This window comes from Pezoporus flaviventris, unplaced genomic scaffold (genome assembly GCF_033815535.1).
Source record: "Pezoporus flaviventris isolate CSIRO_AGI_PZ_B2104156 unplaced genomic scaffold, CSIRO_AGI_Pfla_v1 ptg000003l, whole genome shotgun sequence".
NCBI lineage: Eukaryota > Metazoa > Chordata > Aves > Psittaciformes > Psittacidae > Pezoporus > Pezoporus flaviventris.
The window spans coordinates 4,934,192-4,959,432 of NW_026892551.1; the positions used below are offsets into that span (position 1 = coordinate 4,934,192).

Sequence of the window (25,241 nt, forward strand, 5' to 3'; positions counted from 1 at the left end):
ACAGCACTGCACCAGCTAGCACAGAGGAAAAAAAAACAAACATGACTGCTACTGCTGAACCCAGGACACTATGGAAGAAGAAACTAGGACTGCAGTGAATGTCTCATTTCTGTCTGAGTTACACTCATGCAGTTTTGTTTAGTCACAGATAACCCAGGAGACTTCTTTATGAACACTGAAATAATATGCTGACCTGCTAGCAGCTTATTTAATCTGGCACTGCTGATCTGTCTGTTCCCACAAATGGGAGTTGACTATCAGAAGCTACTAGGATTATCAGATAATGAAGCAGTACATGTTGTACCAACTATAATCATAAAATAGTTAGGTTTGGAAAGGACCTTAAGATCATCAAGTTCCAACCCCCCTGCCATGGGCAGGGACACCTCACACGAAACCTAATGGTTAATGAAAGCAGACTGATTTCCAAACTAAGTTACAAGAGTTTTAGAAGGTACTAGGAAGTCTGTATGTAATAATACAGAGGCTACTATTGGAATATTAAATTCGACTTAAGAAGGAGCACCTAAAATGATTATAATAATAATAACAGTTCCAGGAAGCTTATACATGAGAAGCTTATGAAAGTACTTAAAACATAACTTTGATTAAAGCTGAGCATATCATAAAAGAAATCCTGCAAATAGGTGTTATCTCAGATTTATACATACCGGTTATAAAGTAGAGAGTATAGATATACTGCATAATTTGTTGTAGTGAAGATGATTATTTACTGGACAAGTCTATCGAGAGATACAGTATGTTGAAGAATTCCCACTACATGGAAGTCCTTCATCAAACATCCATGACTGGATTCACAGCAGCTCACATAGAAGTTTCAGGCTTAATGCAGGGAATTTTCTTTTAAGCGACTCTTTGGTCTCTGTCATTCATGTGGTTGAGGACAGCAATCAGAGTGGTCCTCATCATCTAAAGATTTTTTAAATGTGGAGGGATGTTATCGATTTTAAACACTCGTATTTTAATCATGTTATTAGATCAAATATCTAAAAAAATAGTTATTTATATGTAAAAATCGCATTCCATTTCAACACAATACTCTTATTTACATTTGCGTTGCCTATTTTTCCCTTCCAAAAGATGTCCATTTGACACGCTTTGCTGATAAACTAAAGTTACCTTTTCTTCCTTTTAATGAGATACCTATCCCCAGATAGATTGATTATCTGCACATTAGACACATACTTACTTCTAGCTCAAAACAGCAAAATGTACTTTTTTATCTTGTCATATATTGGGCTTCTTTATTTGCTTGTCTTTCAGTACATGCTTGCAAATCACTTTAAACAAACAAACAAGCAAAAACAAACTAGAAAAGTTTAGGGTTTGGAAGGCTACCCTAGTGCAAATCTTATAGCCAGGTACTGGTTTCTGTTACAGTGAACACTGGCAGTAATCAAGAATTTATAGGTATTTTGTATTAGAGTACAGCAAAATATAGCAGTTAAGGTTTGACTACCTAAATGTCAGAGACAGAGGTGTTATCAAGCTGTGTTAGTAGTTAAAATTCCAGCAAACCCAGAGCATATAAAATGCCACCTACACTGATGCAGTTCTTTTTGGAATAAAAATATACAATGTGAATTCACATTTTTGCCAACTGTAGAGCAGTGAGTGTTTTCCAAAGTTAACAGAACCAGTTACAGAATTAGTGAGATTTATCCTAGCATTTAATATGTCATAATATATTGCTCTGTAGGAAGAGACACAAGTGGAAGTTTCCTGTACCTTACATGGTTCTGCTGATTCACAGGTCAGAAAACAATCTGTTCTATTTTGACAAATACTTTGCAATTAATTACACTGCACTAACGGTTTTGCCTTTTCTGAGAAGGCTTTATTAAGTATTGCTAATAGAGAATGATTGTGTCACATATTACCATGAACTGGACCATATCTGTCCCTGACAGTTTATTTTATTAAATTCTGTTAGACTGAGACAGTTTCAGACTACTGAGGAACCATTTCAGAGTAATAAAACCAAATTAATTTAAAATTTTGTTGGTTATTTTTTTCCTTTACTCACAAGCTTTCAGTTTCCAAAACAATTCCAAGATTTTTTGGACAGAATTTTTATCATTGATGGTTGCATCATGCAATTTTATGTGACTTGCTCACTCAAACACCATACCTAGTGTTTTGTTCAAAAGAAGAAAAAAACAACCACCAAACAATGAGAATCTTTAACAGTATAAAGACTATGAAGATTGGTTTTGATAGAATGCTTTAAAGTGGTAGGTTTGTATCACAAGTAGGCATTCAAACAGAAAAAAGTGCAGTGGTAGAGAACAAGTATGACTTACTGTTTTCTCTTTACAGTTCCTACTTATGTATCACTCACAGACAATTTTCACATATCCTATGTACTCACAACTATTTATGGCAACTATATGTCATCTTGAAAATGATGGATGAATTTAGACCATTCTATAAAATTTGCACTACCTTGTTTGGCTATTCAGAAAGAAGTCAGAATGTGAACAAGTGCAGCAAAATTTTCAGAGGTCATTCTGCTCAGCTCTTAAAAAATTTCTTAGCATCAGAATTTCTTATTCTCATCTTTACATTTGCCTTTAATTTGTTTTATTGTTTGGGTGTTTTTTTCTTACCAGAGAATCCATAATCTGCCCCAGTGAATAACATAATGACTTTTATTCAGGACAATTTCAGTGGGAAGACTACATCACTTCATTCTGAAAATTCAATTAAAGATATTTCAGTTTAAAAAAAAAAAAAGTTTTTAAGTAGTTTTCAGCTGTTCAGACACAAACTACCCGTTGATCTTTTTTAAAAAAAAGTAAAATAAAATATCTAAACTGCATTCAAATCATTTTGCTTTTAAGTTCTGCTTATTTCTTCTTGCACTCTCTTTTTAAGAAACTCATTAAAACCTCTGTCAGGGATCCAGACAAAAAAGTTTCAGAGGTTGCTGCAAGCAACTGCCCATTTTCGTACTTCCAGGAAGGCAAGTTTCAGACATTTCAATATTAATCCCAAGGTGGTAAAAATAGGTATATTAAACCAGTCACCTCATTACATTATTTTCTTATATGCTAAAAAATCTGTATGTGCATCTCTATGTGCTAAGCCAGAAATTCCAGAAAAGTCTGTGTCTTTACCCAAGTCACAGACATTCTGAGGAATCTGTCATTAGATGTCAAGTTTTACCATCACCCCCCAAGAGGTTGTATTTATAGAGGCTGCAGTATGGTTTGTGAGCTGAGACAGTCCAGTGTTAAGGCACATATTTGTAAAGTTGAACAGTTAGTTAAAATTTTGATCCTTAAAATGACAGCGAATAAATTCTCCAGCTCCTTACATTTTTACAGTAAAGCCCATTGTAGATCTATATTAGAATAATAGTGTAACTGTGACTGGATAATGCTCTGGTACCTGGCATTTTACTACCAAACTCATTTGCAGGTTCTAATCCAGAATAAAAATTAAAGAGCACCACCAGTCACCAGAGAATTCCTATTTATGAAAACATATTGTTGTCTTCTCTTTTACTCTTACTCCCTTTTATCCAGAAGTAAAGTATTTCCTTAAGATACACACTACATGATCCGAGACTCTCGCTGTCTAGCTGGATTTATTCTAAGGATTTTCCTGCATATGTCCCTCCTTTTGGATGCTTCTGACTGTAGATTTCAGATTAAGTATTTAGTTTGGCTATATCTTTAGTGAATAACCTCCAGGTATCCTTATCTTACTCCTCAGTAAATCATTATTTTGGCTAGCTATCCAAAGGAAGAAATGTTGTGGGATTTGTTTTGTTTTCTTTTTCTTTTATTCAGAGTGAATAGAGAAATTATAAACATAGGATATAAACAGTTCTTGATGTGTGGGATTTATTTTTGTATTAGTGTACTCAACAGCTTTTTGCAAAGTTTTACATGTACATACAATAGGGAAAACCGTCAGTGATGACGCCTCGTAAAATGCCTTGTTTACCAGCTCTTTGTTAATTTAATAAGGTAGTCATATAACTGTTTTCTAAACAAATGAACTGCACCTTCCCCTACTGTTTGTCTTTACCTTTCCTTTAAAGTTTGGAATTATAAAAAACACTCAGAGTAAATGTATTTACCTGAAATATGAACACATCTGACAATAAAATATAGGAATAATTCAATCCACTGGACATCTTATCTAGATGGCAGAATGAAGAGTTAAAATATACATACTTTTAAAATTATAGTTAAGTGTTCATGTTTCCGAACATGTAGAGAAATGTTAAATATTACGAGGAAGCCCTTCTAACTCACCGCATGAAGAGAACTGGGAGAAATGAGAGTGAGTTTGTGTATTAAGAACATTCAGTCCTCCAGATATACAGTAGTCATAAGCAGTTCTTTTAGCTAGTTCCACCTCTACCTGCCTCTCACTCTCACCCTATGCCTATCCCACTTATTTTGTCCCACATAATTTTATCTCCTTTTCTTGCTGTACTTTTATTTTTAAAAATCAGTATCAGAAATTTCAGGCAGTTCATCCTTTTTCCTACTACCATTCCAAGCTACTATTTCATAGTGTACAAACAGGATCTACAAGTAAAATTCATGGTGTTCATCAGCCTGCTTCTTTGAAGCCTGCTTTCATTGCATCTGGAATCACCCCCCACCCCGGCCATGACGTGCTGTGGTATGGAATACCTCCCTGGCTAGCCTGAGTCAGGCGCCCCATCTCTGCTTCCTCCCGGCTTCCCCTCCTCCCTGGCAGAGCATGAGCCTCACAAAGTCCTTGGTCAGGGTAAACATCACTTAACAACAACTGAAAACATCGATTTCACCAACACTGTTCTCAGGCTGGAAGTCAAAACACAGCACTGCACCAGCTAGCACAATGGGAAAAAAACCATGACTGCTACTACTGAACCCAGGACAATGTGCCAGTTAAAAAGCACAGCCACTGCATGTTTTCTAAAAAGGGAAGACTGCAGAAGAGAATAGTTAGTGCTTAACTGTGTAGGTGTGACCTCTTTTGACACATGTATTATCGCCGAGTCCTGTGACTAGTAACTGCAGTAGCATTTCTTTAAAAGACAAAACCACAATGACAAGAAATTCAATAGGTTATCACTGGTCAGTAGAAGGAGTCAGGCCTTTGCTCTCTAGAGGATGGTATGTGTTCAAAGAAAAGCAATTATGTCTAGCCTGTAATGTAGCATTACAGTCAACACTATTAAGGGTGTTTTTCCCCACCCCCCACCCAGATATTACATGACAATTGTTTCTAATCATGAGCTAATTAGCTTATTTGCAGATCATACCAAGTTGGGTGGGAGAGTTGATCTGCTTGAGGTTAGGGAGTCTCTGTAGAAGGATCTGGAGAGGCTGGATCTGTGGGCCTACGCTGATTGCATGAGGTTCAACAAGGTGAAGTGCCAGGTCCCACACTTGGGTCGCAACAACCCCATGCAAAGCTACAGGTTTGAGGAAGAGTGGGTTTGGTGGCACCAAAGCTGCTTGGTGGAAAAGGGCCTGGAAGTTTTGGTTGACAACCAGCTGCACATGCAACAGCAGTGTGATCAGATGGCTAAGAAGGCCAACAGCATCCTGTCTTGTATCAGATATTTTGTGGCCAGCAGGGCTAGGGGAGTGACTATCCCTTTGTACTTAGCACTTGTGAGGCCGCATTTCAAACACTGTGTCCAGTTTTGGGTCCCTCACTGTTAGTAATAGGTGAAATTGTGTGTTGAAACAATAATACAAAGAGAAAAGATGATTATATTTGAAAATCTGTTAATCAGTAGAGGGTTCCTTTTGTATTAAGAACAAGTTGAAATTCTGCTATTGTGTATCTTATTTACTTTATAACTAAATATTACAATGGTAGCTATAATGATAAGCAATTAACATAGCCATATCTGGGGAAGGGTATATGGGTGGATCCAGGGGAGTATTGTTAAACTCTACTGAAGCAGAACTCACGAAAGTACCAGGAGTAGTCAAGTGAAAATAAGAGAATGCTGGCTTCCGCATAATGACTGGGACATGTCCAAGGAACAGAAAAGTGAGCAGGATGACCTGAGGAAGACTTCTTACTTCATCCAAGGAAGACTCCTTACTTCATCAGGATGACCACCAGAGGGGGGCTGCGCAAGCGCAGAAGAGGCTGATGTCGTAATAGACTGATGTGGCAATCCTTGATGCATATGTATTAGTCAATGATGTAATCTGTGTTGAATATGTATTGGTGATGACATTTTTAGTGTATAAATTGCTAGCGCAATGTAACGGGTTTGAAGCCAGATTTGGGCGCGTGCCCCTGGTTTCCCAGCGCTGCAATAAAGCACCTCATATAACCATTCCGGTGGTTATGTGTCAGTTCTAACATCACTACGACACAGACATTGAGGTGCTGAGTGTCTGTAAAGAACAGCAACAAAGCTAGTGAAGGGCCTAGAGCACAAGTCTTACGAGAAGTGGCTGAAGAAACTGGGGTTGCTTAACCTGGAGAAAAAGGAGGCCCAAGGAGGCCCTTTATCACTCTCTACAACTATGTTGTCCTGGGTTCAGCAGCAGCAGTCATTTTTCTCCTTCTCAGTAGCTGGTGCAGTGCTGTGGCTTTGACTTTCTGCCTGGGAACAGAGCTTGCTAGCGTGGGAACAAACACATAACCACTGGAATGGTTATATGAGGTACTTTATTACAGCGCTGGGAAACCAGGGGTATGCACCCAAATCTGGTTCCAGCCTCGTCACATCGCGTTTGCAATTTATACACATTTAGCACGGATCACAACATTAGCTAATGTATATGCATTAAGGATTGCCACATCAGGAATGTTACGATATCAGCCTCTTCTACGATTGCGCAGCCCCCTCTGGTGGTCATCTGGTGGTCGTTCCGATGAAGTAAGGAGTCTTCCTCAGATGAAGTAAGAAGTCTTCCTCAGGTTGTCCTCTTCACCTTTTCTTTACTTGGATCTATCCCAACCGTTGTGTGGACTCTAGCATTTTCTTATCAGCTTCTGGTATGCTCTTCTGGCTACCTTATGCATAGGTTCTACTTGGGTATAGTCTCCAGTACATACTTTTCTAATCCATCCATACGCATAGGTTCCACTTGGGTATAATCTCCAGTACCTCCCTTTCTAAATCCACCCATACGCATACGTTTTTGCTACTAAGCCTGTCATTTCAACACTGGTTACAGAATAGCCGTGATACAAAATTGCAAAGTTACAACATTTTCTAATATACAAAACCCCACTATTGATTTATAAATTTCTCAAACATAATCATTTCTACTATTTTATATATTTGTTTTATCATAAAGGTTTTGCCCTTTTGCAACATTTTCCCCCTTTGAAAACACTTAAGTAAGTATTTTCACCCTCTTAAATAGCTCTTTCCTGATAATTAGGAGGAGGTGTCAGATATTTTGAGTGGTCTCTAGTCACTGCTCCTATAATTCGATGAATCCATGCACTGTTTCGGGCTATTTCTTTTCGGATGCAAAGATACATTAGATAGATCATCAGAAACACAATCAGCATCATGATTACAGTCTGTAAGAGGGAACAGACCCACCCTGTGAGGTGAAGGCCCAAATCATCAAAAAGGGCCCCGATCCAATTTTGTTCAATATATTCTTTTTCCTTTTCTGCTTCTTGTTCAATTTTGGTCAATTGGGAAATACCGTGTTCTATGTCTGCAGTCACATTGGGAATGTGAACGCAGCAATCGTCCACTCTGTCTTTCGAATATCCACAGACATCATGTTCTTTGAGTAACAACATGTCTAATGCTATTCTGTTCTGCAAGGTCATTTTGGTTGTTGCTTGTAATCGTAAATTTAAATCTCTGAATCCTTTCTTTGTTACTTTAACTAATCTTTTTGTTTGTCCAATTAGATTGTCAATCATTTCTCTATTTCGATATGCTGCCACCTGGGCAAATAGGGATTCTAAAGCCCATCCTATTTTGATTCCTGTGGAGGGTTCCTCCCAAGTGTCTTCATCATCGCTATCATTATCATTTACAACTCTTTTTGTCCGAATTTGTAGGGTTTCCAATTTGCCTCTAAATGGTGATTTCTTCCAAATTGGACAGAGGGTGGATAATCCCAGAGTAATTTCTTTAGCTGGCCCTTCCATGGATAAGTGGGTAGTCCAAGTTCCATCACTAGCTGCCCAGGCAAAATGTCCCATACTATACACTGTTGAATATCTACAGCCCGTATGATTATCTGGGACTTTAACTGTTTTTCCTCCAATTTTTAGTCCTCGACATGCACACCTGGCCATTAAAGCAATTTTGACTGGGATTATTGTAATCTCTTCAAGGTCAGTATCATAATCCAAAATTTTTGTACAATTCCACCAGGGAACATTTTTTGATAATATCTCGACTAACCTTATTCATGGACAGCAAGTTATTTATATCTCCTGTTGCATTTTGTTTCCCTGTCCATTTAAGACACCAAGGTGTGTTTCCGATGTATTGGAATCTCTGCAGAACACTTATTGACCAAACTGTATCCCAATTTTGTTTTAAATCATCCACCTTGTTGCATTCCCACTCCTTTTCTTTTATTTGTCTGTTTATCTTAATTTCTTTATTATAAACACACTTTCCCAATTCCCTTCTTACGGAAGTAAACTGAAAATTTGGTTTCTTTTCACATGATGACTTTGATACCAAAACTGCAGGGTCTCCGAAAACACCTTCTTCCTGATATTTTGTCACCGTTATGTTTTTCATTATTTCTTTTTCCTGACAAGCCATTGTTTTGTTAATTTCTGGAAGTGGAAACGTTATTATTCCCCATTCAATTGATTCTCCTGCCGCTTTGGATATCGGTAAACATGCTGTTATTCTGCTCGTGTTTTTCATTTTTGGAAATCCTCAATCAGACCTATCATTAAATTTTTCTCAGGATTTTGACGATGTGATTGAATTATCTGTGTTGAATTTACTGATCTTTTAGTCCTTTTTCCCGTAACTTCAATTTCACTGTGGCCAATTGCAGATTCAGTCCTATAGGACCATTTACCTTTTCCCAAACTACCTTTATTAGTGTTGGTCTTATCGGAATGGTTTCTGTGAACTTGCAGGTCAGAATGGCATCTTGTTTTAAGTTTTGTCAAAACATTTTTCTGAGGAATTCCTAGGATAGGAACAGATGTCAGCTGTGTTAGTGACCAAATGACAGTCAAAGTTTTGTAACAGAACCCAGACATCTTATTTATATTTCAGCTTTAGTCTCGTAGGGCCTAGTATCTGTGTTTCCCAAACCTTTGGAACTTTCTTTACTCGTGTATAATGTATCCAAGAATCCATCCCTTCTACCTTTACTGCTGTAAATGTAGTTAGCAGTACTTGGTACGGTCCGTCCCACCATTCTTTTAATGGTTCTTTGTTCCAGTTCCGGACGTATACTTGGTCTCCTGGTTGGATGTCATGTGCTTGATTTTCCAGTGACAGTGGCCTATTCCACACCACAGTGCTCCGCAGTTGAGTTAAGGTTCTACCGAGAGACAGCACATAATTATAAACATCCTGATTCCCTTTAATATGGGTATTAGGGTTGGGTTCCAGCGTCTCGTATGGCTTTCCATAGAGGATCTCATAGGGGCTTACTGACATTTTGCTTCTGGGTTTTACTCTGATTCTTAGCAGAGCTATAGGCAATGCTTGTGGACATTTTATTTTAGCCTCCTGACATATTTTACTGATCTGTCTCTTTATTGTCTGATTCATCTTTTCTACTTGGCCACTGGATTTGGGCCTCCAAGGAGTGTGTAAGTTCCATGATATTCCTAATAGTTTACTAACTTCTTGTACTGTGGTTGCAATAATATCCCTAAAGGGACTCCAAATCGTGGAATGATTTCTCTAAGCAACCACTTCACTATTTCTTTTGCCTGATTGGTGCAACAGGGAAAGGCCTCCGGCCATCTGGAAAAAGTGTCAACCCCTACTAACAGATATTTGTATCCTTGTACTTTTGGTAGTTCCACAAAATCAACCTGCTAATAATCTCCTGGTTCCATTCCTATTCTAATTCTTCCCATTTCAACTTGTTTTTTTACGACTGGATTGTTTTTCAAACAAATTTCACATTTTGATCCCACCGATTTTGCCATAGTTAACATCTGTGTGGAAATTATTCCTCGTTTTAAATAAGTTAAATAAGCTTCTGCACCCCAATGACATTTCTGATGTTCAGTTTGTTGAATTTTCCGCATTACTGTTGGTGGCACTATTACTTGGCCTGTTGTTGTTACATACCACCCTTCAGAGTTCTTTTAAGAGTCCTGCTAACTTTTCATCTTCTTTTGAATAGTTTGGACTTTGTGGAAGATAGGTGTGGAGCGGGCTTACTTTCAGAGGTATCAAAGCCATCATGTTCCATACCCTCCGGGCTATTTGTCGGGCCTTCCAATCTGCCAATGTATTTCCTTCAGATATCTTTGAAGCTCCTCCTTGATGTGCCTTGCAATGCATGATGGCTACCTGTTTAGGTCTTTGCACAGCAATTATTAATTCTAAAATTTCCTTTTGACACTTTATGTTAGTCCCTTGTGAGGATAAAAGTCCCCGTTCTTTCCATAATGCTCCATGAATGTGTATCACACCAAATGCATATTTTGAGTCTGTCCATACATTTACCTTTTTACCGTTGCTCAGTTCCAGTGCTCTCGTGAGAGCTATTAATTCTGCCTGTTGGGCTGACATTCCAGGAGGTAGTGCTTTGGCTTCGACTACCTTTTGTTGCGTTGTCACAGCATACCCTGAGTATCGTGTCCCATTCTCCACAAAACTGCTTCCACCTGTGAAGAGTTCCCACTCTGGTCGTTCAAGAGGTACATCCTTTAAGTCTGTTCTGGTTGCATGTGTATGTTCCATGACTTCTATGCAGTCATGTTCAAGAGTTCCTTCTTCTAGGTCAGGTCCTAGAAAAGCTGCTGGGTTTAGCTGATTAGTAGTTCTCAAGTTTATACCATCCTGTTCCATTAGGATTTCCTGATATTTCATCATCCAGCTAGGGGACAACCAATGCCCCCCTTTTTGTTCTAGAACAGTGGTTACCATATGTGGCACAAACACATTGATGTGTTTTCCCAAAGTTAATTTCCTCGCTTCTTGGATCAAAATGACAGTTGCTGCTACTGCCCTCAAGCATGAGGGCCATCCTACACTCACCGGATTCAGTTGTTTTGAAAAATATCCCATCAGTCTTTTCCAGCTTCCGAGTTTCTGAGTTAATACTCCCAATGCCAACCTCTGTCTTTCGTGGACAAACAATTGAAAATCTTTTCTCAAATCTGGGAGTCCCAGTGCCAGTGATTTTGTTAATGCCTCCTTCAGATTTTTGAAGGCCTCTTTCTGTGGTTTGTCCCAAACAAAGGCATGTGATTTTTGGGTTTCATACAGGGGTTTGGCAATAAGTCCATAGTCCATTATCCATAATCTGCACCACCCTGTGATGCCCAAAAATATTCTTAGTTCATGCAAGTTCCGTGGTTCTGGGATGGCACAGATTGCCTCTATGCGATTTATTCCCAGTTTTCACTGCCCTTGTGAAATTTCACATCCCAGATACAGCACAGTCATGCATGCAATTTGTGCCTTTTCTTTTGAGACTTTATAACCATTCAAGCCTAGCTGATTCAGAATTTCAATTGTCACCTTTATGCACAGGGACCTTTGTTCTGTTGCAATAAAAATGTCATCTACACATGGTAGCAAAAGGTATTGTGATCTTGGTACCTGTATTTTTCCTTGGGTGGTCCATGCTTCCAATTCCTCAGCCAGTTGGTTTACAAATAGGGTCGGACAGTTCTTGAATCCTTGTAGAAGTCTGGTCCATGTTAATTGTGTTTTCTGTCCATTCTGTGGATTTTCCCATTCAAATGCAAACAGTTTCCTGCTACTTTTGTCAAGGGGAATGCAGAAGAAGGCATCCTTTAAATCAGTTACTGTAAACCATTTATATTTTTCCTTCACATATGTTAGCAATGTATAAGGGTTTGCCACCACTGGGTGGATGTCTTTTGTTATTTCATTTATTGCCCTCAAGTCTTGTACTAATCTATACTCACCATTTGGTTTCTTTACTGGGAAAATCGGCGTGTTATATTCTGATTCACATTCCTCTAAAATTTGGTATTTTAAAAATTTCTCAATTGTTTTTATAATTCCATATCTAGCTTCTAGTTTTAATGGATATTGTTTAATCCTTACTGGTTTAGCTCCGTCTTTTAATTCTACTACTATCGGCTGAGCTGCTTTTGATTTTCCTGGGATTTCGGTTTCCCAAACTGTGGGTATTACTGCCTGTTCCACTTCTTTTGGAATTTGTGGAATAGGTTTGTCTTTAGGAACTAAAATCTGTCCTGTTTTGGATTCAGGGATTTGAATTATCAATTCACCGTTTTCAAAAGCAATTGTAGCATCCAATTTACTTAATAAGTGCCGTCCCAGTAGAGGAATGGGACATTCAGGCACATATAAAAATTCATGTGTCAATTCTTTTCCTCTAAATCGTAAATCTAGGGGTTGTAAGAATGGCCGCACTTTTTTCCCCGTGGCTCCCACAATTGTCGTAGTTTTCTTTCCTATTCTTCTGTGCAAATCATTTAAAACTGAATAAGTGGCCCCTGTATCTATTAAAAATTTTACTTCTTTCTTTCCTAGTGGGATTTTTACAAGGGGCTCCTTATTTTCTACTCAGCTTAGTCAGCTCTGATTATCAAATTCCCCCAACACCATTGTTTTACCTATGTCAGATCCTGCAAAAGGATTTCTTGGAGACATGAACTGCCCCCCCCCGGGTGGACATTCATTTTTCCTATGTCCTTCCTGCTTGCAAAGTGCACATTGATTATATCCTATTCTTTCTGTGCTCATTCCCATCCTTGGATTATAAAATCCTCTGCCTCGTCCCCGTCCTCGCATATTTCCTCGTCCTCTTCCCCTAGGGTTAGGGAAACCTTGTTCTGTTCCCTGTATCACTGCCAGTAAGTTTTGTTGTTGTCTCCGGGAGCTCTCTTTTTCCCAATTATTATACACCTTCCAAGCCACCTCTAACAGTCTGTCCAGGTTCCGCAAATCTGCCCCTTCTAGTTTTTGCAGTTTCTTTCTGATATCATCTTGAGACTGCCCCAGGAAAATCAAGGCTAATTGTGCTTTAGCCTGTTCCGTTTCCACATCTAAATCTGTATATTTCTTTGCAGTCTCTTTAAGTTTCTCTAGAAAGGCAGATGGTGATTCTGCCTTCTCTTGTCTAACATTATACAATTTTGACCAATTTATTGTTTTGGGCATAGCATGTTGTACTCCAAAAACTACCCAGTCTTGATATCTCCGTAAATTTCTCATTTCTCCTTGTGTGTTATAATTACACATCGGGTCTTCCATCAGGAAGTTTTGATCTATATTTCCCGTAACTAATCCCTGTCTTATATCTTCCCGGACCCTCTCCTGAGCACTTCGCAACACCATCTCTTTTTCTGTCGAGTCCATAAAGGTATCTAAAAGCACTTGTATATCATCCCAGTTAGGGTTTTGAGTTTTCATAATCATATTCATTACTCGAGCTACTTTATCAGGATTTTCTCTATATGTTCCTGCTGATTGTTTCCATATAACCAAATCCCCGGGAGAGAAAGGTACTTTAACATCCACTGGTCCCTCAGTTCCGACTCCTTGCCTTAAAGGAGCAAGCACCGCACCGGCTGATTGAGGCTGTGCTTTTCCTTCTCGCCCTCCCCTCCGGCGAGTTCTGTGTGAGACTGGGGTGACAGGGGGATTTATTTCTTGACCTCCCCTATTTTCACCCCCTTCCTCACTCTCAAGATCACTATCGCTTTCCTCCTGCTCCCCCCTTTCCTCATTTGTCACTAGCAGAGCTACTAACAAACCAAGATCTTTCTCATCCTTTTGATGTCCCCGACTACTCCCTAAGGCAAGGCATTTCACACATTCCTTTTCTCCAGCACAGCCCTTACACTCTTCAGCATTGTTTGCCTTAACAACCATTATTCCGCAAGATTTCTGCCACTTATTGTTTCTTAAGGTAAAGAAAAGATCCACATATGGTACTTCATCCCATTTTCCTTCCCTTTTGCAATACAACATCAACTGCAAGATAGTATTATACTGTAAAGTTCCATTCTCAGGCCATTTTTCCTGATCTTCTAGTTCATATTGCGTCCACCAGACATTCCAATAATCAATTAGTTTACTTTTCCGCATACTTTGCCCGAATCCACCCTCCTTCCAATGGGTTAAGATACAACCTAACGGAGACGACTTAGGAATCGGCGGCATTTTGTAAATACAAAGAGATCTCTAAAACAAGCTTCTCTCACAACACGCACACACACACCAATATGTTACAGAATTTATACAGACAGATGCTGATCAATACCAAACCATGTTTGCCAAACCTGCAGAGCTTTCGCTACTGTCTAACGGATGGCGCCTAGGCTTTTACCCCAAGAGTTCTCTAGCCCCAGCTAAGCGCAGCTTTCACAGCGTCTAACAGGCAGGCTTTACTATTAGCCCAGCCAAACACAGCTTTTTCGCTGCGTATAACAGGCAGGCTTTTACCAGACGTTTACCAAAGGCCAATACCATACATTTACTAGAAATTGGTATCATAACCCAAATCAAAAACACCTTTCTTACCATGTCAGAGGTCCGTTGTGAGCAGTGGAGGTCGGTCGCGGTCAATGGCTCCCCAAGAATTTCTCGGTGCCGGCTAGAGCAGGATCGAGACATGATCCGCCTCAGCAATGCCCGCGAGGTCCCATCTGGGTCGCCAAAATGTTAGCGTTATATGAGGTGCTTGGTTATATGAGGTGCTTTATTTCAGCGCTGGGAAACCAGGGGTATGCACCCAAATCTGGTTCCAGCCTTGTCACATCGTGTTCGCAATTTATACACATTTAGCACGGATCACAACATTAGCTAATGTATATGCATTAAGGATTGCCACATCAGGAATGTTACGATATCAGCCTCTTCTACGATTGAGCAGCCCACTCTGGTGGTCATCTGGTGGTCGTTCCGATGAAGTAAGGAGTCTTCCTCAGATGAAGTAAGAAGTCTTCCTCAGGTTGTCCTCTTCACCTTTTCTTTACTTGGATCTATCCCAACCCTTGTATGGACGCTAGCATTTTCTCATCAACTTCTGGTATGTTCTTCTGGCTACCTTATGCACAGGTTCTACTTGGGTATAGTCTCCAGTACATACCTTTCTAATCCATCCATACGCATAGGTTCTACTTGGGTATAGTCTCCAGTACATACTTTTCTAAATCCACCCATACGCATACGTTTTTGCTACTAAGCCTGTCATTGCAACACTGGTTACAGAATAGCCGTGATACAAAATTGCAAAGTTACAACATTTTCTAATATACAAAACCCCACTATTGATTTATATATTTCTCAAACATAATCATTTCTACTATTTTATATATTTGTTTTATCATAAAGGCTTTGCCCTTTTACAACAAGCTGATAACACTGTTGGTTTTAGTTGTTGCTAAGTAATGTTTACTCTGACCAAGGACTTTGTGAGTCTTATGCTCACTAGATGATATAATATGAAAAAATTCTTCAATGTTGTCAAGCATCAGAACAGGCTGCTCATGGTTCAGTAGCCATCCCTGGAGCTGTTCAAAAGATGTGTAGCTGTGGTGCTTAGAGACATAGGTGAACTTGGTAGTGTCAGGGTTACAGTTGGACTTGATCATAGTGTCTTTTCCAACCTAAATGATTGTACCAGTCCATGTTTTTAGTGGGACAAAAGGTGAATATATTTAACAATTCCCAAATTGTCTGAGAAGCTGTAACACTTGAACTGCTAAAATGAACTATCAAAATATTATTCTCCTGATTAATGCAGGTCTTATCTATCATGCATCAGTGTTTGAAGGTTCACTACAATCTTGTATATATCATTGATTCTCCAAAGATTAGAAGATGTATTTTTGGCAGCAATGTTTTTTGTGTCAGTGATCTCTGAAGGTTAATTATTTGTAGAAATTACAGTGATTTATTCTGGGCCTGGTTCCACCACTTGTCTTCCTACAGAGTTGAAGTCTGACAGAAGTCCTAATAAATCAGTGAAGTCACCCATAAAAAACACAGTATTCACCTGGAATGAGAATAGAAAAATCAAGTCTTCTGCTGTCAAAATCCCTTACGTCTTTTTGGATCTTACCCATACATGTTGCCTAGTTGTTCAATAGTGGCACTTTCTACTGAAGATTCTACAAAACATTTACAGCACAGTCAGATGTGATTATTTATGACAGTTACGAATTACAAATACTAAAGCTACTTCTAGCCTTCCTTATCAGAAAGAGCTATTTCAGCAGTATGAAGAAAGGCATTTTGAGGCATGTTGTTTTCAGTCCCTGTGAAATGTTTGCATCGTATTAGGAGTCCCTTTAAGAAAATGACATGTAAAAAAGGGAAAAGCAATAACTGTCTATTGTATTTCTGTTAATATAGTGTCAGCCTTAAATAGAGTGGAAAGAGCACTAACTGTTCTGGACAGAAGTTGAACAGCAGAAAACTTGCAAAAAGAAATTACTCTAAGCATTGTGTTTTGTTGTTACTTTGTTGGGCTTTTTTTTTTAAACCTAGGTATTTCGGATTTATTTTCTCATTCCTTTCAACAGAGTAATTTAATTGCTGTCTCAATGGTGTTATTAGACCCTGCATATCTAACATTACCAGGAAGCACTAGGCAACAAGAACCATTTTTGGGCCCCAACACACATACTGAAGCCTGTCATCTGGAAGCACAGGTTAGAATTTTGGGCTTCATGAACTCCTTGAATAGTAGCAACTTTGTGTTTTGAAAAAGACTATCTGTGTACAGGACAGGAAATATATTAGATAAATTATTAGCAGTGTGAATACAGAGACAGGAAAGTATTACACAAATGTTTTGAATAACAGATACATGAGCATATATGCATCTGTTCTTGCATGTATGTGTAAATAATCATAAAATTCCCACTTCTGTTTGTTTTACAGTTGTGGAGACAGTGTTCTCACAGGAGAATGCATAATTAGTACATAAACTCTGAATAATCCTGAAAGATACAAGGCCATGAGAGGCCCGAGGAAGCTTAAGCAAGCAAGATAAGAAGAAGCTGGAATTCACTGAGTTAATGAGAACTGTGGACTGTTGGCAAGCTTTCGAGGTCAAGTTCTCACACCTGTGTTTAACCAATTATCTGTTAGTCACTAAGGGTCTTCAAGACATGTATCCAACCATAATATGCCAAATCACTGTAAGTAAGAAATAGTATATAAGGAGTTAAAGCTTTGTAATAAATTTGGCAATCGCTTGATCACATTGATCGTCTCTGCGTTGTCCGTGACTCCCGCGTCAACATACAGTAATCTCTGAATTTAGCTCTTTATATGCTGATGGAAATTTCCAGCAGACATTTCTATTGCATTATGGTTTATACGTGTATCTGTTAAACCTCCTCAGTCTCGTGCTAATGATTAGCACAGAATTGGTTTTCTCTTTTAAGTCTTCCTCTAGATCACAATACTGAATCAACCCAGTGATAAAGCTTCACTATCTCATTAAGTTCTAATTATAGCAGTTTCATTTAATTTTCAGTAAGGTCACTAAGATTCTGAACTTACCTACTTCATTTCCAGTCTTCCCAGTTTAACAGGAGTCTTCCACATGTTTCCAGTTTGAACTGTTTCTTACCGGAGAGTCATTTTCATAGCAAGAGAACTTACATGCTCAGAAGTCATGAGAGAAAGTGTTATCCCCTTTGATCCACTTACAGAGTCTTTCTCCCAATTTCTCAAGTAAGTTCAGCTATTTTTATCAGCATACATAATGCTTAACATACTGGTATCATGAAGTCAGCAAATGAATTGTGGGTTGAAAAATTAAGTAGAAGATATCTGGGAAATTTTATCCTCGTAATACTTGAACAATAAAAGAAAGCAGAAAGATCTTTCCATTTTCTGGAAACACTGCCTTTCTGGATCATGGATAAGTAAGATCCTCATTGAAGAAATTCTATCATCTCTATTCTCCCTCAAATTTTCATTGACATACAAGAATGCAGAGCTACTGCTAAACCTCAGGACATAAAGTTTGTATGAACACTAAGTGCCAAGAATCCAAACTGAGAGGAACTCTTTTTTATTAGGAGTGAGTTTCTCATCAAAATAGCACATCTGCTTCTGATACAGCCACATTCATTATGATGCAAACCAGAACAACAGAAGTCCTATAGGTAGTACTGAAGGAAGAACAAGTGTAACTTGCTCAGTAAGTTAAAGCTTGGAAAATATTCCTAAGTCAGAGTCTTCTGACAGTCCATTATTTGAAACTAAGAAAGCTTTCTGGCTATAGAGATCACCAGAACTTGAAAAGGCATCCTTATGGGACCTTATTAACTTTAGTGTCAAATTCTAATGCCTGCCATGTAGATATTCACAAGTTGAAAATCATCCTATGTGCCCATCAGAGTCAATGGAAAGCAGCATATGTATCCACAGCAAACATGACTTCTTTTAGCAACTCGATTTTGTTATTTCAGTATTGATGTCAAGTACAATTTGAGATCCCCTAGGATATTTTTGACATCCACACAGTGCTTGCAGATAAACAGGACAAACTGACTTTCTAAACTGGCAACTAAAACTCAGGTGGGATATCATAAGAGTGCATTTAATGTTGGTAGACACTGAGACACTGTCGTGGTTTAAACCCAGTCAGGTAACTCGTTCACTCACTCCCCCCCCCCTTCTTTCCCTCCCCCTACTCCCGGAGGGACGGAGAGGAGAATCAAAAAGAATGCAACTCCCACGGGTTGAGATAAGAACAGTTTAGTAACTAAGGTATAACACAAATCACTACTGCTACCACCAATAATAACAATGATAAAGGAAATAACAAGGGAAGAGAATACAACACCTCACCACCAGCTGACCGATAACTTGCCCCCCCCAGCCCGACCAAGCACCAACCGATACCTCCTCCAACCCTGCAGTCTCCCTCAGCACTAGCTGACCGGTAACTCACCCCCCAAGCCCGACCAAGCTCCGACCGATACCTCCTCCAACCCTACAGTCTCCCAGACCTTCCGGCTAACTCCCAGTTACATCACGGGCATGACGTGCTGTGGTATGGAATACCTCTTTGGTCAGTTTGGGTCAGGTGTCCTGTCTCTGCTTCCTCCTGGCTTCCCCTCCTCCCTGGCAGAGCATAAGGCTCACAAAGTCCTTGGCCAAACCAAAACATCCTTGTTATCAGCTCTGTTCCCAGGCCGAAAGTCAAAACACTGCACTGCACCAGCTACCAAGAAGGGGAAAAATGACTGCTACTGCTGAACCCAGGACAGACACCTATAAGGAGATAATTGAATTATCTTGAGGTATCTATAGGAGGATGAATAATAGTCTTTCAACAGCAGCTCTTCTAAGGGACAGTGAAAGGGAGCCTGTGGTGATCAGCTCAATTAAAAATGTTTGCCGTGTAGATGTCTACATCTGATTGGTAAATTGCATCCTGGTTTACTCTGAAGGGAGATTGTGACTACTATGAAATAAAGTGCATAATACAGAAGGAAACATACAAGTCTAAGAATCGAATACATCTGAGAGTAGAAGAATTATGTTTAAGTGTCTATAAGCTTGTTAGGTGTTTAAGCCCCTAATACAGTTGATGAACATCTAATGAATCAAGTACAGTTCAGACAGTCAAATGAATTATTTAGTTCACTTTGAAATATACACCTAAATCATTCCTCCCTTCCCTAAGTGTTTGCACTTAGAGCTGTTTAAGTGTCATTCTAGACATCTGCTTACCTGATGAATATAACACAGGTTTTAACAGAAGACTATCATGCTTCTGGAGCTAGAGTTGAAAGCCATAACATACACCCCTCTGGTATAAATTCTAACACTAAACGCTTACATTCATACAATGGCATTCCACCTACAGCTAACTCTACTGGCAGTCGCAGAATTCTGCTGAGACAGACTGTTACTCCAAGATAGTTGTAATTTACCACTTAATTCTTTGTAAATTTTCAAAATATATAGCTTCTAATTTTATTTCACATTTAACAGCTAAGGCTTTTAAACACATGACAACATAAGAAGATAAAACTGATAAAGGCTCCAGAGTTTCATTGATACTTTGATTACAAATTAAAGCAATAAAACTTCCTCATTATTAATAATAAGGATAGTAATAGTAGTAGCAGTAGTAGTAGCAATGGTACCGTAACACAATTCTTCAACTGGATTAAATCAAAAGGCTCAAAAATATCCTTCTGATGTCTTTAAAGGCCGTAGTCCTTTGCACCTGTCTTTTTTTGCAGTGGATGAATTGAACAAACTGCTGCTCCTTGACTAGCTTTATTGCTCATCTGTTGACACGGGAGTCACGGACAACGCAGAGACGATCAATGTGATCAAGCGATTGCCAAATTTATTACAAAGCCTTAACTCCTTATATACTATTTCATACATGCAGTTACAGTGATTTGGCATATTATGATTGGATACATGTCTTGAAGACCCTTAGTGACTAACATATAATTGGTTAAGCACAGGTGTGAGAACTTGACCTCGAAAGCTTGCCAACAGTCCACAGTTCTCATTAACTCAGTGAATTCCAGCTTCTTCTTATCTTGCTTGCTTAAGCTTCCTCGGGCCTCTCATGGCCTTGCTGTATCTTTCAGGATTATTCAGAGTTTATGTACTAATTATGCATTCTCCCATGAGAACACTGTCTCCACACTCATCCACTGCCTATTTCATCTGGAAATTACTTTAAGCTGTGCATGCACTTAATGAAGAATCAATATGTCTATCCTTCAGTAATTTTATCCTTTTAGTCAAGATCTATAAAGCTTACCTGTAAGGATGCCTATATGACACCCATCCTCCCTGCTTTCCAGAAACTCACTTTTCAAAGTTAATAGCTTGTATTAACAGACACTAAATTATAAGCAACTAAGTGCAACATTTACACCTTTCACACAAACATAAAAGTTTTTAAATTATCTTGTATTGCATTGTAACAACATTGCAAAAAACAATTAATATGAATACTTTTATTTAAAAGTTGTTTAAATTTTTCGTCCATTTACTTTTATTGTAAACAAACTAAAATATACAAAATGGTTTACTACCTTTGATCTACAGACTTACTGAGGACCTAGCAGGTTACACCAGGTAAATTTAATGCAAACTGTATAGACAAATGACAGTTCTAGCAGAATCAGCTGTTTTTTTATGGGCACAGTATGTATAGATTTTTGTTCTTTTAATATAGATTTATATGGTTTTCTTTGTGTTGTATTTTTTTTTGTTTAATTGTTTTTAGTACTCATGATAAAATTCTAGGTCCTTTTGCTGGTTTATAAATAAATGCTCAAAGTAGTCTGAAACTTTATATGTTATAAACACTTCTCAACTGCAATTTCTGTTGATTTCAGTGTTTTTTTACCAATAGCTGTCAAAATGCTCTCCAAGAAGCAAAGTAGATTAAGAACATTACTTATTTTCATTTGGCAATTACCTTAGCTGACATACCTTGTCTTCTCAGGTACAGCCAGGAGTCAAATTAAACACAGATCAAAATACACTTTCTTATTAGGCTTATCATTGTCCATGCTAAGCTTAAAGCTTCTTAAATCAGTCTTAGGGATTTTGGCATAGAATGGGTATCTCAAGAAAAATACTCTACTTCAAGCATTAGAAGACAAGAAATGTTGTGATGTTACCTGAAAGTAGATAGAGTTCCATCTTACAATGGCTGCTTGCAAATTATGTCACCCTCATATTAATTCTTACCATCTTTATTTCCCTGACTATGCGAAAGACATTAGGCAGACTCAATAACGTGGTTAAAACCCAGAAGAGAGACAGCTTTACCATATCCATCACCATGCACTATCTGATTACATTAGTCAACCTACCTGCTATGGGATCTTAGGAGTTCTGCCAATGAACAGTACAATAAAATAAGTGCATGTTTGTGACTTCAGGAGCTGTAGCTGGTATTATGAGTAAAGCAGTCTTCCCTGATAGCACAAATCTCTGTCACATCTTGATGGTATACAGCTTTTAGAAAATAATTTTTCAGATTGTACACAACCCTGGGCCATTCCTGCTATGTTGTTTGTACAGTTATCAATCATATGTCACTAAATTATGCATTTTTATTTTCAGAGCAAACTGGTCATGTTCTCAAATGCATGCACTGATAGTAAGTACTGCTACAAAATGTGTAAGGAAAGTACCATTTTTGGAAGAAATGATGTTAGAATGTTAATTTGTCACTGGTTGTCATAACAAAGTCAGGAAAGAACACTAGTAAACAGTACTTTATGTAATCTACATGGACAGAAGCAGACACGTGCATGCACATCCTATTTAAAATTCTGGTTATATGGATTGCAGGGGGGGTTGGAACTAGATGATCTTAAGGTACATTCCAACCCTAACTATCCCATGATCCTATGATATTAGAGATCTTTCCCTGTTCAGGCGTGTTCCCATTTTAAGTGCTACAGCCAGTGTTTAAACATCTCTGTGTAACTGTTTATGTCCTTTTAAACAGAAAAACCTTTCATACTGGTGAAGTCTGCTCTGGTGGCTGTTATTGCAGTCCTTTACAGAGCAAGCGGATGCTGCACTTCCTAGTCCTGACAACTGATTTACAAGGTTAGTTTTACCTTCCACCCTCAAATGTACCAGAGGTGGTGAAAGGGACTGCCCCACAGCTTCCATTGAGCATGTTCAGCAGTGGCAATGGCCAGTCTATAGGTTTGGGTCTAGACAGTATGTAGAACAGTACAAATCTGTTCGCTGAGATCAAGTAGCACAGTATGGAGCTTATGAAACATTTGTTTAGGGTGTAGAGTGATTTTGTAATCAATTACACCAGCTGTTTGAACCTCCTGATTATTCTCAGCTCCATCTTGAAGCTGTCATTGTGCATGATTCTTTGTATTCCTTCACCATTAACTAAAACAACGAACATGGCAAAATTTTTAGACTGTGTCAGTACTCTCCTACAAAGCAGAAGTGAGCTGTGTTTTATTCAGACTTTCTAATTTACTATCAATACTGTAAAAGTCAACAGGGATGGGGTATGCAGACTCTTATGTCTATCCCCTGTTCCAAGATCATAGACAAAAATGATGCTATTCAATCGATCTAAATAACAGCAACAACCTGTTTTGCTGGCAGTAGAAGAGCTTACAGCAGAAGGAGATCTGACAAATACAGAATCATTTAGCAGAGCAAAAGAGTTACAAGACAAACTGGGATGGTCTGTGCATGTGTGAGATCACACTGAGTAACATCCACTTGTTTAAGGATCTACATTTTAATACATGCATCATCCCTCTATCCAAAGGGAAAATAGTATGAGGGATTTTTAAGCCAAAGAACAGTTCTAGGTATCTTAAGACTTTTTTCCTCCTTTCACATGATGAAAATTATTACCATGTTAAGGATGTCAAAAGTGTTATTAAAGCAAGAAACTTTTGGAAGTTTTTTTTATATGCAGTATAAGAATTGTCATAGCTTTATCAATGAAACAGTATCCTTTTGGACACCTCTGGACATTTTCAGTTATTTTTGAGAATCTTAATATCCTGATGGTCTAATCTGAGTTAGTCAAAGCAAAGGTATACCTGCCCCATGAGCCTTTCCCCTGCCCCCATGATTCCTATGATAATAAACAGCAAGCTGTCGTTTCCCTTGTCGAGCTCTTACTCTTGAAACCTCCCATACCCTCTGCACACACAGTGATGAAGAGCAAGCCACCTGTGAGTACCCACAGTCCCTGGAAACTCAAGAAAGCTCTGGGACAGGGTTACAGGGCTGAAATTTATAAAGATCACCATGTATACATGGAGCCAGAAGAAGGTGGTGAGGCACTGTAAAAGGTTACCTAAAGACTTGATAATCGTAGAATCATAGAATGGTTACAGTTGGTAAGGACCTTAAGATCATCTAGTTCCAACCCCCCTGCCATGGGCAGAAAATATCCATCCCTAGCAGTGTTAAGGACATGTTGGACAGAGCTTTGGGCAACATGGTCAAATGATAACAGGCTGCTCTTGCAATGTACAATATGTGTATGGTCTCTTTGTTTCACTTACTATGCTTCTTTCCAAGCATCATGTTCAGAGCATTCAGAGCATTGTTTAGGTTTTCATTTCAAAATGTTAAAAAAAAAAGAAGTTACATATCAACAAATAAAAAGATAAGTTATTTAGCTTAATGACATTGAGGACTATGATTGAAATATGTAATATGTTTCTCTGCATCCTTCTGGTATAAGAGTGGGCAAATATGTGCATAATTGCATTTATACAACATATACATTCATACAAATATTCACATCATGAATGCAGAAACAGCTTATGAATGTTGAATTCTTTGAAAGTTAAAGAATTATTTTGTCACATGTCAATCAATCTTTTCATGTGTTTATACTGCAAAATTAATAGGAAAAGCACTGGCAAACATTCAAGAATTAATAGTTTAACATTTGTGTATGATTCCTTTCATTAATTTACAGAAAATACTTAAGGTTAAACTCTCATGTGAGTAATAAACAACTCTAAAATACCTCAATAAATAAGTAAAAAGCTCAAGTATCACAGTATTGGAAATATTTTCAGACACTTTGACTTATTTTTGTAAAACAAAAACTAAGTTTAAAAAGGACTTAAAATTGGTTGGTGGTTGCAATATCAGAAAGCTTAGTATTTTATGCCTACAACAATGTGGTTTTCAATGACAATACAAGTTCATAATCTGTATTCATGAAGCACTGAAAGATGCTTTCTCCCCTCTTCCTTCTTTGGCATAGTAATCAGTTTCCATAAAATAGGAATGTGGCTAGAAACTCAAATTTGAGGTCTCACACAGGTTCACATCTCCTTCAAAGGAAAACTCTGAATACACATGACATAAATATATGGCTAGAAATAGATTATACTAGTTATGGTATATAAAAGAGCTAAAGTATTGTAAAAAAAAAATATCAAATCATATGACCTGAAATCCAAGCTCTTAAGTGGTTAAACTAGGCCATAAATTTTGGCGTTTATTTATCGGTGAAGCACAATTATTTTCATTTTTCCTAATCAACAAACCTGATGATGTAGTAGGAACTGCCAGACTCTGGAGAGGACTTGGAGAAAAGGCAATAACTCATGCCACACTATCA

The 25,241-nt window shown here is 38.3% G+C and overlaps 1 protein-coding gene and 1 long non-coding RNA gene across 3 annotated transcripts in view; one reads left to right on the forward strand and one right to left on the reverse strand.

Moving 5' to 3' along the window:
• LOC133265055 (uncharacterized) overlaps window positions 1-25,241 on the forward strand; it is a 947,336-nt gene that overhangs the window by 796,582 nt on the left and 125,513 nt on the right. The gene's annotated exons all lie outside the window — the stretch shown is intronic.
• LOC133265026 (uncharacterized) lies at window positions 675-18,452 on the reverse strand. Its single transcript, XR_009741842.1, has 3 exons — window positions 17,762-18,452; window positions 16,143-16,257; window positions 675-930 (listed from the first exon to the last, which is right to left on the reverse strand). It is a non-coding gene; the product is annotated as an uncharacterized LOC133265026 (long non-coding RNA).